The sequence below is a fragment of the Carcharodon carcharias genome, chromosome 5 (genome assembly GCF_017639515.1).
Source record: "Carcharodon carcharias isolate sCarCar2 chromosome 5, sCarCar2.pri, whole genome shotgun sequence".
Taxonomy (NCBI): Eukaryota; Metazoa; Chordata; class Chondrichthyes; order Lamniformes; family Lamnidae; genus Carcharodon; species Carcharodon carcharias.
Genome location: NC_054471.1, coordinates 106,372,865 through 106,385,895, shown reverse-complemented (window position 1 = coordinate 106,385,895; position 13,031 = coordinate 106,372,865).

The window sequence follows — 13,031 nt, the reverse complement described above, 5'->3', positions numbered from 1 at the left end:
AAGGGTGACTGAAGCAAGGTAAGCAAACAAATGAAGTGCAGCTCACCAAGTACACAGCTTGTATATGCTGCTGTGAAACACGTTGGCATGCATTCCCTTCGATGTGGATGAATGATCCAGTGGGGGCGGGGATGAGTCCGCTTGACTGACCTTATAATGATATGCTGATGTATTACAATGAGGTTCCCGACATCCAATGGCAAGGAATGCAGCCTGCCATCGGCGGGCAGAGCAGATGATCGCAAACTGGTTTCACGAAGTCATGAAACCAATTTTTGGCCTTCTCGCCATATTGTCCACTCATGCCACTGAACCCGCCTGATGCCATCGGGCATGGAAAATTCCAGCCATTGTCTACGAGCAGGACTGCACGGGCACTTCTGTGACAGTCTGTCAACTGTAAATGGGCAGCAACAAAACAGTTTCTAACATCTAAATTTTCTTATGTTGCTAGAAGGAGTAAAAACCCCAGACCTCAAGCGCAAGGAGAAAAGAGCTTCGAAGCCATCTGTCAGAGCGGCTAGTGGATATATGCAGCACTCCATGATGCAGCTGGAGGAGGTGACAGACACCACTTCTGTCTCATTAATGGGGGTCGAAAGGAACAGCCCTCCACCAAGTGTGGCTGACCCTAAGTGCCCGGAAAGGCCACACAGGAACATCCAGAGGCTGGAGGAAGAGAACAATGTCCTCAAGCAGAAGGTGGAGGACCTCACCTGTGACCGGAGAAGGCCACAAAGAGAAGCCAACACCTACAGGACCGAATGGGCAAGAGGCAAGATCCCAACTTGCCCACCTGCAGAGGCAACTAAGGAGTTGCTTGCTGGATAACATTATTGTTTTCATAGCCTAAACGCTCATGTATATTTTCTGTTTCAAAGGTGCAGTGCAGCATTGACGTCACAGTGAGATCTCAATAATGAGCCAACATTTTTGGTTTGTGCTGCAGCACGAGAACCTCAGCCAGGCCATGGGTGTCTTTCAGCCGGCACCCCCCAGATCGAAGCAGCTGAATGAGGATGCACCACATCAACTGCAACAGAGACTGCACAAAGACACCTGGCTCTACACTCCCATTGATGAAAGGTCATTTTTCTCACAGCGCACTAAGTAATCCTACCCGACTCCAGGAAGCATCGCTTTTGTAGATGATCATCTGTATCTGTAGCATCTGTTCGTTCATATTTCTTCTATATGCATAATTTCCAGACTTGAACGAATACTTCTCATCCATCTTCACCCAACAGAATGAGGATGAAGGTATTGAACTTGGGAAGAGAGACTATGAGGTTCTTGAGCAAATTAATATAGGGAGTGACAATGGATTGGAGGTGTTGGCAGGCTTAAAAGTGGACAAATCTCCAGATATAAATGGTTTGTGTCCCAGCCTGCTGAGGGAGGCAAGGGAGGAGATCGCAGGGACTTTGACCCAAATTTTTAATTCCTCTCTGGCCACGGGAGAGGTGCCAGAGGACTGGAGAACAGCTAATGTGGTTCTGCTACTTAAGAAGGGTTGTAGAGATAAGCCAGGGAACTACAGGCCAGTGAGTCTCACATCAGTGGTAGGGAAACTATTGGAGAAAATTCTGAAGGAGAGAATCTATCTCCACTTGGAGAGGCAAGGTTTGATCAGGAATAGTCAGCATCGCTTTGTCAGAGGGAGGTCATGCCAAACAAATTTGATTGAATTTTTTGGGGAGGTGACCAGGTGTGTAGATGAGGGTAGTACAGTTGATGTAGTTTATATGGATTTCAGCAAAGCCTTTGACAAGGTTCCACATGGGAAACTTATAAAGAAGGCAAATTCACATGGGATACAGGGTAATTTGATAAGTTGGATTCAAAATTGGCTTAGTTGTAGGAGACAGAGGGTGATGACAGAAGGATGTTTTAGTGACTGGAAGCCAGTGTCCAGTGGCGTACCACAGGGATCTGTGCTGGGTCCCCTATTATTCATCATTTATATAAATGATATAGATGACTATGTGGGGGGTAGGATTAGTAAGTTTGCAGATGACACAAAGATTGACCAGGTGGTTAATAGTGCGGTTGAGTGTCTTGGGCTACAGGAAGATATAGATGGTCAAATGGGCAGATAAGTGGCAGATGGAATTTAACCCTGAGAAGTGTGAGGTGATACACTTTGGAAGGAGTAATTTGATAAGGAAGTATTCAATGAACGGCATGACGCTAGGAAGTTCTGAGGAACAAAGGGACCTTGGCGTGTGTGTCCACAGATCTCTGAAGGCGGAGGGGCATGTCAGTGGGGTGGTGAAAAAGGTATATGGGACACTTGCCTTTATCAATCGAGGCATAGATTACAAAAGTAGGGAGGTCATGTTGGAGTTGTATAGAACCTTGGTGAGGCCACAGCTGGAGCACTGTGTGCATTTCTGGTTGCCACATCATTGGAAGGTTGTGATTGCACTGGAGGGGTTGCAGAGGAGATTCACCAGGATGTTGCCTGGGATGAAACATTTAAGTTATGAAGAGAGGTTGTATAGACTTGGGTTGTTTTTGTTGGAGCAGAGAAGACTGAGGGGCGACCTGATCAAGGTGTACAAGATTATGAGGGGCATGGACAGGGTGGACAGGGAGCAGCTGTTCCCCTTAGTTGAAAGGTGAGTCATGAGGGGACATAAGTTCAAGGTGAGGGGTAGGAGGTTTAGTGGGGATGTGAGGAAAATCTTTTTTACCCAGAGGGTGGTGACGGTCTGGAATGTGCTGCCTGGGAGGGTGGTGGAGGCGGGTTGCCTCACATCCTTTAAAAAGTACTTGGATGAGCACTTGGCATGTCACAACATTCAAAGCTATGGGCCAATTGCTGGTAAATGGGATTAGATAGGTAGTTCAGGTGTTTCTCACATGTCAGTGCAGACTCGATGGGCTGAAGGGCCTCTTCTGGACTGTGTGGTCCTGTGATTCTGTGACTCTGTGATGCTGGAAGCTGACATGTGCTATTCCCTTACAGGTGCAGCTGCAGGCTGGTGTCATCCTCACAGAGCATCAGTGGTCGAATATAAAATGTTCGAAGGTGAACTCAATGTTTGTAAAGCTTCTGCTGTGTTGGGTGTGGAGGTTCTAAAGTGCTGCTCCATTTATGGCAGACAATGTGGCCGATTCATATACACTGCCGCACCTCCCCCAGCGAAATCTCCGCTTCAACCCCTGAAGCTGAACGCCATTAAAGCTAAGGATGCTGCCAACGCTAACGCTTTTCTCCCATCACCTAGATGCCCATTCCGCTGCCTGCAAAAAATGTCACCCCTGATCTCGCTGAATGTTCCGTCTTCAGTTTGTAGCCTTCAGCTATGAACTATTTACTCCTGTCTGCAGCATGTTAGACCCACCACCTTGAGAAAAAAGCGGCGTGAGTACGGAGGAGGTGGCCTAGGAGCAAGCCCGTGTGAACAACTAAATCACGGAGAATATCATGGGTCTGGACCGGAAGCAGTAGACAGCCCAAGCAGCACCAAACCAGCCAACAGGCTGGAGTGACATGGGGATGGGTGGGGTGCCCTGTTCTGGGATATGCATTTTTTAAAAGCATTTATGTTTTTTACCCAAATCAATATTCAGACCCTGTATGTAAATATTGTAGGGCAGGATTTTACGACCCATGAACGGGCACGCGCTCAACCCCATCGGGCGTAAAATAGCCCGCAATGACATCAGGCCAGTGTCCCAACATCATCGCGCACTCGCGATATTTTGCATGAGAGTTGGCAGTGCGCCCACCGACAATTAAGAGGCCTATTAAGGCCCTTAATCAAATAATTGAAAGTTATTTTTCGCTGCCCGTCCAACCTTATGGTCGGCAGGTGAGCGAATTGGCTTTCGGATTTTTAATGAACCTCATCCACGGGAGGGATGAGGTTTTCAGCAGTAATTAAAAAAATAATTAAAAATTTTACACATCATTTTTAATATGTTCCCGTTCCTGTGAATAAGCCACATGTGGGGACACGTTTCTCCCATTTTTAAAATCTTTATTTTTATTTCCACAATTCTCTGTGCCCTCAGGGAGCTGTCAGTGCACCCTCCCGGTGCACACGCAGACTTCAGCGCTCGCCCTCCTCCCGCCCCCACCCTGGCAGTGCTGAGCGCCTTAATGCATCTTTTTTGCTGGCTGGCGGGCGGTGGACCCTTTACCAGCCGCTCCCAGGCCCAGCCGCCACACCCACCCGACAACCGGAAAACCCAGCCTGGAAATTATTTACATTGGTTATCCAAAATAAAGATACAGTGCTTAAAAATGTAATCACTCCTCTGCCACAATACAAGAATCACAACCCTCAGCAACTTCACTCACACAAACACTGGAAGGGGACCGCCTTTGTGCACTTTTAATTAAATATAACCATCTTAATCATGATATATTCACAGTACTTAAATGATATATTCACAGTATTTAAATTAAGGAAACATAAATATGAATAAATATGAATTTATGAATGGAATTATAAAGCAAAAATAACATGGGCACTATTTGATTCATGCAGTAGAGAACTGGAGAAATAATCCGTTCGGACCAGTTCATGACTGGTATTAGCGGCAGCAGCCCTGCCTACCATGCCAGCTGTACTGGTGCCATGCCCATCAACTCCAACCAATACAAGTGGGCCACAACCATCTAAGACTAGTCCCACTGGTTCGCACCCCTCTTCCACCAGCTGGGAACTGGTGGTCAAATCTCATGGTATACTTGTCAAACCTCGTGCCAGTCTTACTAGCTTCTCCCTCCCGGGATGTCTGGCTGATGCTCCTCCATGTTGGTGCCCAAGAGCCCCTCCCTAATTCCTTGAGTAGAAGGGGCTGCTGGAGGGAAGTCGAGGTGCCCCACCCCCCTCGCATATCCACTGATGGATCCCACTCATAGCTATAGTGATGGTGTGCAAGTCTTCATGCTTGTCCGGCAGAAACAGAGCATTCTGCTGGACCAAGGTCTCCATGGCGATCACCACTCTTCCAATGGTGACCTCAAAACGCTGGCATGTCGGCACCATGTCAGACAGAACATGGACGAACTACTCCATTCTCCGTTTTAATCTGTTGACAGCCTCTGACAACCCTGCCTGCTGTACCCTCTATCTTTGGGCCTCCAAAGTCGCTGTGAGGTATGATTCCAGAGGCTCATTATTGGACTTGGACTCAGCAGGAGCCTGGCCTCCAGTGGTCCTCCAAGTGTCGATGACCCTGATGTCACTGCCTTCACCTCCTGTAAACCCAAATCTGTGCTGTGCTCATCAGTTGGTAACCCGGACCCTTCTCTAGAACCAGGTCCCACCGAGGTGTGTGTCTCTGCGCTGGTGGAGGGTGCAGTTGAACGCAGTGACGGCTCTACATTTAGTGGGTCCTCAGGCTCCTCATTCAAGGTGGCCTGGAGACCGGGCCTGACGGACTGGCTGGCAGTGTGTCTCCTCCTTTTCTTGCTGGTGGCAGTAATAGACAGAAGAGATAAATAATGATTGGATGGATAGTTGCCTACATTAAAGAGCATCCACAGTTTGGGTGGGTGGGCCAAACCTAGTGGGTGGGGCCTCACTGGCTTGTTGAGAGACATCGATCTCACCTTTGGTGCAGGAACGGTCTCTGCCCTTGGCAGTCAGTTCTGCCACCTGCTCTTCAAAGGGAGCGAGTGGCCTGAGCTCAGGCAACACCCTTCTTCTCTGGGATCTCTCCCTGTTGTTGTGGGAGATCTTGTCTTGCATAAAGAGTGATGGGCAGGCTGCCAGCAGGACCGATGCCAAAGCAGAGATATGCATGCCAGCCGCCTGTGAATGCTGAGTGCAGCAATGTGAGGGTTGAAGATGCGATTTGTGCAGGATGTGACAAGAGACGATGATGTAAAAATGTGTGTGCGAGAATTAGTGATGATGCCCCTTGTGCCGATAGTGTGTGAGATTCCTGTGGACTGTAACTCTGAATACCTGATGGCCTTCTGAGAGTGTGATTTGAGAGTGAGGAGAAGATTGACTTACCCTGGCGGAATGGCTGAGATCATTCATTCCCTTCCTGCACTGGATAGTGGTCCTCTTCTGAGGAGTGCTGGTGCTGACCGCCCTGGTGACCTGCCTCCCAAGCTTTGGTGAGGTTGGATGACCTCCGGCTCCCATCACAGTCCTCGACTACCTGGAAGACTGCAGCCAGTGCTTTGTCACTAAACTTGGGTACACAGTGTTTGTCTCTTCTTGAGGCCATCGCTCGCCAAGACAAGTCCTGGACTGCAGAGAGTGAATGTGTGCACGGGTGCTGTTTAAATGTAGCACCCGGAAATATGATCCGATGAGGTCACGGTGGGGCAGGCGAATCCTAGCCCACCCCATCACGAGATACGACGAGCTGCTCATTCATGGATATACAATGAGTTGAAAAGCAGACAATCTGGCATGGAAACATACCACACAGGCAAGATCCACACTGCCTTTCCTGCTCACCACTGCACTTAGTCTCCAGAAAGAAACATTCCTGATTATTAACTCTATTTTCTCTCTCTACAGATACTGCCTAACCTACTGAGTGTTCTCAGCATTTTCTACCTGTATTACTTAGGCTGTGTATTAAATGGACAGTCCATCGAATACTCCCTCTTTATATTATTGTGAAAAGTTAAAACTAACCTCGCGGACTTCAGTGGAAAACAAAAGCAGGCAGAGTGCAAATTTGGCCCTTTTTTGGTGCCATCCGATTTTCATTATTGTCCTAGGTAAATTTTACCAATGCATGGCTTTAAATTTTCAACGTGACTCCACAGTGTTAAATTGGCATTGCGAATCTGACATTGCTTAACTATACGTAGAGCTAGTATCAGGCTAATATGGTTAGCTCGAAGGTAAGTGTGAGGGCCACTACTGCGGGCGGAATATACTCACCTGCTGGGCTGAATTCTGGCATCATCACCAATGCTGCAGGATTAGGTTCTGGAAAATTGGTTCACTAGGAATGAGTCAAGAGCAAGGTCAGGATGATGACTACATGGGAGCTGCCTCCAGTTGTCCTGTATGAATAGAGACAGCACCAATACTGGCAGACACCACTCTCCATTTGTAAAAATTGTTTAATTGTAGGTGTTATTTCAAACTGCACAATAACAATCTCAACACTTTTTTTGTTCTGAAATATCAGACAAACAGAACAATTTAATTGATTCTATTTGTGAAATGAGTGTAGCTAATGATACTAATGACGTAACCTGACTGACTCCCTGGAGGATTGATATGTGGATAAATATAAAGTTCCCTTTCTGTGTCTCAGCCGTGCACTAGTCAAAGACTTTCAGCTTGGACAGAATTCATCCACTGTCACAAAAAATGAGGCAACTAACTATTCTGCTGATAAAAGAGATTTACTACCCGATTCTTGCAGTTGTTGGTGTTCCTGCTGAGTTATTGTAATCTGCCTGTTATTAATCAGTATTAACGCTCTCCCTGTTCTTCCTGCTTGTTTGGTGAATGTGCTTCCTGGATGACTGTGCCACAGTCAATGGCCTCACTGATGGCACAATGCTTGTTAAAGATTAAAGCAAGAATTTTAGTGGATTTATGGACAGTCTTGCCATCACATGCAAAGTTAGAGCTGTAGCAGTTTAAATGTGCGGGCAGGTTTCCCACATTATGGCCAAAATATTCCCCTCCCGCCATAAGTTCCATGGTGGGTGCAGGAACCCAGATTGTTCCCCACTGATGTGCAGGGTGCATCGTTATGCGCAATCATCCACTCCCTGCCTAATTAATTATGAATGCACATGGTTTGCGATGGATCTCATGGTGGGGTGGACAGGAAGCCACATGTCCCTCTGTCATGTCTGTGCACCATATTTAAGAGGCACCCGGACAACCAGTGACTCAGTGCGCCAGAACTTCAGGGCACCGAGATGTTCTCTAAATGGCAGCAAGCACCAGCCCCTCAGTTCAGTGATGCCTCCCTGGAAATTCTCCTCCAGTCCCTGGAGGACAGGAGGGACGCCCGCTTTCCCAGAGATGGGAGCAGGAGGCCTGTTCGACCCGCCACAGCAACCTGGGAGATAGTCGCCAGGGTGGTCAGTATCACAGGGGTGGAGAGGAGGACTGCCCTCCAGTGCAGGAAACACATGAATTATTTAATCCACAAGGCCAGAGTAAGTGAACCCACGATTTTCTATATTAACCTCACCATTTTCTGAATCTGTCATGGTACGTGGGTATCAATGGTGAGGCCAGCATCTGCGCTGCTGATCCCGAAAAGCCCTTCAGAAGGTGAAGTGCTGCCTCTTTGCCCCACTGCAGCCCATGTGGTAACAACTGCAGGTTGCTGACCCAGCCACACTGAAGGCACAGTCATTCAGTGGGGGTGGCATGACTGGGTAGGTTGGAGTAGAGGGCAACTTGCAGATGCTGCTGATGCTTGTCCTTCTAGCTGCTAGAGCTTGTGGGTCTAGAGGAGGCTGAAGTAGCTTTGGGGACCAGCAGCAGTGCATCGTTCACACAGCACACATAGCTTACAAAGGGTCGGCGGTGGAGAGTCTGCATGTTGAGGGTGCTGGATTGGGGGTTAATCAAGCAGCCTGCATAGCCCTGCATGGTGTCCAGCTTCCTGAGTGCTGTCAGAGCTACACTTATCCAGGCAAGTTGACAGTATTCCCTCAAACCCCTCACTTCAGCCTTGCAGATGGTGGACAGGCTTTGGGGAGTCATAAGGTCTCTTTCTCAGCCACAGAATTAGCAGCATATGACCTGTTCCTGCATCAGAAGTGCAAACAATCTAAATATCTTTCCGCAGAATAAGACAGCACACAACAGGCGAGCGAGGGGGAAGACGGGAGGAGACATGCCTGAGGCGCTCTCACAATTTGAACGGCTGGCTTCCAAGCTGGTAGGGGAGGACCGTGACTGTGCCAGTGTCAAGGGCAAGGCCGGCCTCCCAAGTATCCAGTCAGGAATCATGCTTAATCTTTGTTATTCGGTAGCAGAGAGTGAGGCTCTGTGCAATGTAGGTGGTAGCCTAGGCAGTCACTCATTCTCTATTCTCTCTATTCCAGGTGACAGTAAGAAAGGGGGGAGACCAGACCCCACTCCAGAAATAAGCCCCAGCCTCCAGGAAATCTCAGAGAAAGACCTTCTTCACACCTGTACAGCTGTCACAGCATTCACCTGCAGTCTCCACCAGCCCAGCTATGGCTCATGCATTTACTTTAGGCTCAGGCACACACTCTGGTGGTCACCTCAGAGATACATGTCCACAGCAGGAGGAGGCAGTGACAGTCAAGGTCTCCAGCACTCGGAGGGCTGCTGGAGAAGAGGCCCCTGATAAGTCCAAGTCAGTTGATGAGCCTCTGGGAGTGGCCGCAGAAAAGATGCTGGAGTATCAGTGAAACAGAGGGGAACATCAAGCAGAGGTGTCAGAGGCCCTCAGAGTGGCACATGAGCCACAGGAGTGCATCTATGTGCTCTCTGATGTCATGGCTCCGACATGCAAGCCCATGGAGCAACTAGGGATGGGTAATAAATCCTGGCCCAGCCAGCAAAGCCCACATCCCATGAGTGAATTGTTAAAAATACACGCTCGGACCTGCACCTCACTCTAGCCATGAGTAAGCTTGTGCAGTGGCTAGACAAGAGGGGGATGGGCACCTCAACCTCCCTCCAAGTGCCCCTCTCCTCTAGGAGTCAGTGAGGGCCTCTCAGGCACCCAAAGGGAGGAGTGTCAGGCAGACACACCACAGGTTTCCACCCAGGATTCTCCAAGGGTGTCCTTGAGTTCAGATTCTCCTGTACCAGTGACCACATCAGCTCCAGCCTCAGACCGCTGAGAGTGCACCTGCCGCAGAGCAGGAGACCCAAAGGAGGCCAAGGCCCTCCAGAGGAAGCCCGTCAAAGTCAAAAGCAGAGGCAAGAGGGTATAGTAGTCAGCAGGTTGCCTCTACCTCTGCTGCAGATGTTGGGGAAGCACCTAGACATAGCGGTAGGGGAAGAAAAATTAAAAAGTATGGTAGCATGAGTGTGCAGTCATTGTAAAACCTTATTGCACCTTTGTAAATGTAGAATCATTTCACTTCATGGAGGTCTCCTGGGTTTTTCTTGCTGCTGCTTGTGTTATTGCCTGTGTGTACTCCCCAATCTCCCCCTCTTCCAGTGACGTGGGTCCAAGTCTGGGCCTATGTCCCCCTGAATGAAGCCTCCCACTCACATTATTCCCCTTCCCTCCACTGGACCCTATAGAGAGACCTTTGCCTTGTCAGGATCAATTATCAGGGTTCTCCTTCAGTTGTCCAGTTGAGCTGATCTTCAGCTCCACCCACCTGATGACCCTCCTCTTATCTGGAAGTTTTTCAATTGGGCACCGAGGGCATTGACATCCTAATCTGTCTGTGCCAAAGGATGGTGCACGTCATCTTCCAGACAATATCCTCCACCTTTTACCCTCCACCTCCCAGAAGCAAAACCAGTTCAAGATGTTCAAATCCCATTAAAAATCAGTAGCACTGGCACCAGTAACACTGGAGTTCTACTTTAAGGTATACAAGTACAGTTCGGACACATTTTATTGGTACCCTTCATTCCCAAGTCTTATTGTTTTTTCCTTCTGGGCTGTCATGCACCCCCTACCCCCCAATCTTCATCAACCACTCCCCAGCACCCCCATCCCGATGCTGCCTTCATCCTCCCGTTAGTTATGCTTGAACCTCACCCCATCGCTCCATCCTCCTGCCCCCACTGAGCCCACACCTGCCACAGTATTCATGCCCACCATGATCCTGCCCACTTCTGAGACCTGTGTGACAATTCGTATCCAAGTGAACAACTCTCCCCCGACAAGAAATACCCCTGCTATGCTCAGACCCTCACCCTCCCACCCGACTGCATCCCACTGCCCCCTCTTATAGCCACAATACCCTCCTACCACCAATACCCTCAGTTCACCCACAAAGATTCCAGCATTGACAGCACTGACCCCTCTCCCTGAACAATTTGCCCCCAGTTACCCTGCATATACCACAGCCCCACCCCCTTTAATCCTCCTGACACCAACGCCCCCCCTCCCCATGTCTTCCAGTTACTGACCCCCCCCCACCATCATGTGTTCTGAATTCCCCCCATCTCTTCCAGCTTCCCCACTGTGTATTCCGGCCTGCCTGGCCCCACCCACCCCGCAACAACCCCCCCCGCACCCCCCCCCCCCCCCCAACCCCCCCCCCCGCCCCCCCCACCCCCCCCCCATCCCGGTCATCTTCTCAGCATGCACCGTATCTGGGACCGTGTGACTCTCCAGTGCTCCAGGCCACAGCTTCTCTAGTAAGTGCTCTTAACTCTCTCACCATGCGCATGCCAGGTTTGTTTGGTAATGAATTGGGGCCGGCATTAGTTCCCACTGGTGGGGTGGAAGTTACACCGGGGCGGGGTGGGGGTGATGGGTGAATTCTGGTTGGTTGGGGTTTTAATTAGCATGCGTGAGATGCAAATTTGTTTCCTGACGAGCTTCAGAGGGAAAGGTGACCCGCCACTAACCCTCTATGACAGTAGGGTCTGCAAGTCTGCAAATTCTCACCGTTATTTCCCATCGTTGGGAAACTGATGTTTTTCATCCTGGCATTACTTCACCGTTACTCTCCTCGAAGCCCGCCGCTGGTGGGACAGGATAATTCCAGCCACTGGTGAGTGACTTCCTCCCCACCCTGCCATGGGACATGTCCCGAGCCACATGCATGCATAATTAATTAGGCAGGGAGCACACAATTGTGCATAATGGCACACCCCGCTCCTCGGACCACCCCGAACACTCTGTGTTCCCGCTCTCACCATGGAACTTATGGCAGGAGTGGAAAATTCCAGCCTTTGTCTCTGATATTCATCCTCACTGCACCATGTGGATAATCACATGGAATAGATTAAAATGCTCTCAATCAGGATCTCCACAAATATTTAAATTAGACAGTGGTACTTAGGTTCTTTTCTCTCTCTTACAGCAAACTTAATGACGATTGTGATAATCTCCCAAGGAAACTGTGGCCTTTCCAAATGTATCTCTGTCTACATGGTGGCCATGGCAACAGCAGATCTACTAGTCATGTTCATCAATATAATGGTGTATTATATTTTCAGTTATCATTTTCCACATTCATTCCTGTCTCACATTCCCGTGTGTAAGTTCATTTTATGTTTCACTGTTGTCATCCTCGATTTGTCTGTGTGGTTCACTGTTTCCTTCATATTTGACCGTTTCATAATTATTTGCTACCAGAAACTTAAAACAAAATACTGCACCCAGAGAACTGCGGCTCTGTTTATTACAACAGTCTCAATCGTGATCTTTATAAAGAATATCTCTGTTTGGTTTGTGTATGAACCTGAACAGATAATTAACAAATTGTGGTGGGGCTGCCAGACAAGTCTGGCATTTATCTCCTCATGTCTGGGAGTAGCGTGCTCCTTGTTTCACAGCATCTGGTGTGTTTGGCTCCCATTTATTTTAATTGTCCTGTTTAATACTTTGACAGTCAGACATATTTTAGTAGGCAGTAGAGCCCGTAAAGGACTCCGGGGTTACAGCAGTGAGAATCAGAGTGATTCAGAGATGGAGAACCGAAGGAAATCCACGTTTTTTATTCTTCACTATCTCGGGCAGTTTTATACTGTTGTGGCTGACAGCCAATGTGAGCTTTGTAACTACAAGACTGACAAACACAACTTACTATCGAGGCGACCGCACAAACCTTGCATATATCGCCACTGAAACCGGAGCTATGATAAAACTTTTGAATTCCTGCACAAACACTTGCATTTATGCAGCTATCCAGGGAAGAGCTGAAGAAGGTGGTGATGAAATCTCCCTGGACACTGATTCAAAGATCGGTTTAAAAACATTAAAAAAAAAACTATTTAGAGTTCACCTTGGAACATTAAAATTCAGTTTCATCTCCTATTTTAGCTTCGACTCTGGTTGTGTCCTTATGGCCAGTTGAAGCTGCTTCTGATGTAAAATCATTGTGTTGCCATTATATTTGCTTCCTTTGTAGCTTTGTTATGATCCGGTTAGGGGCAATAACCTTTTGTTTA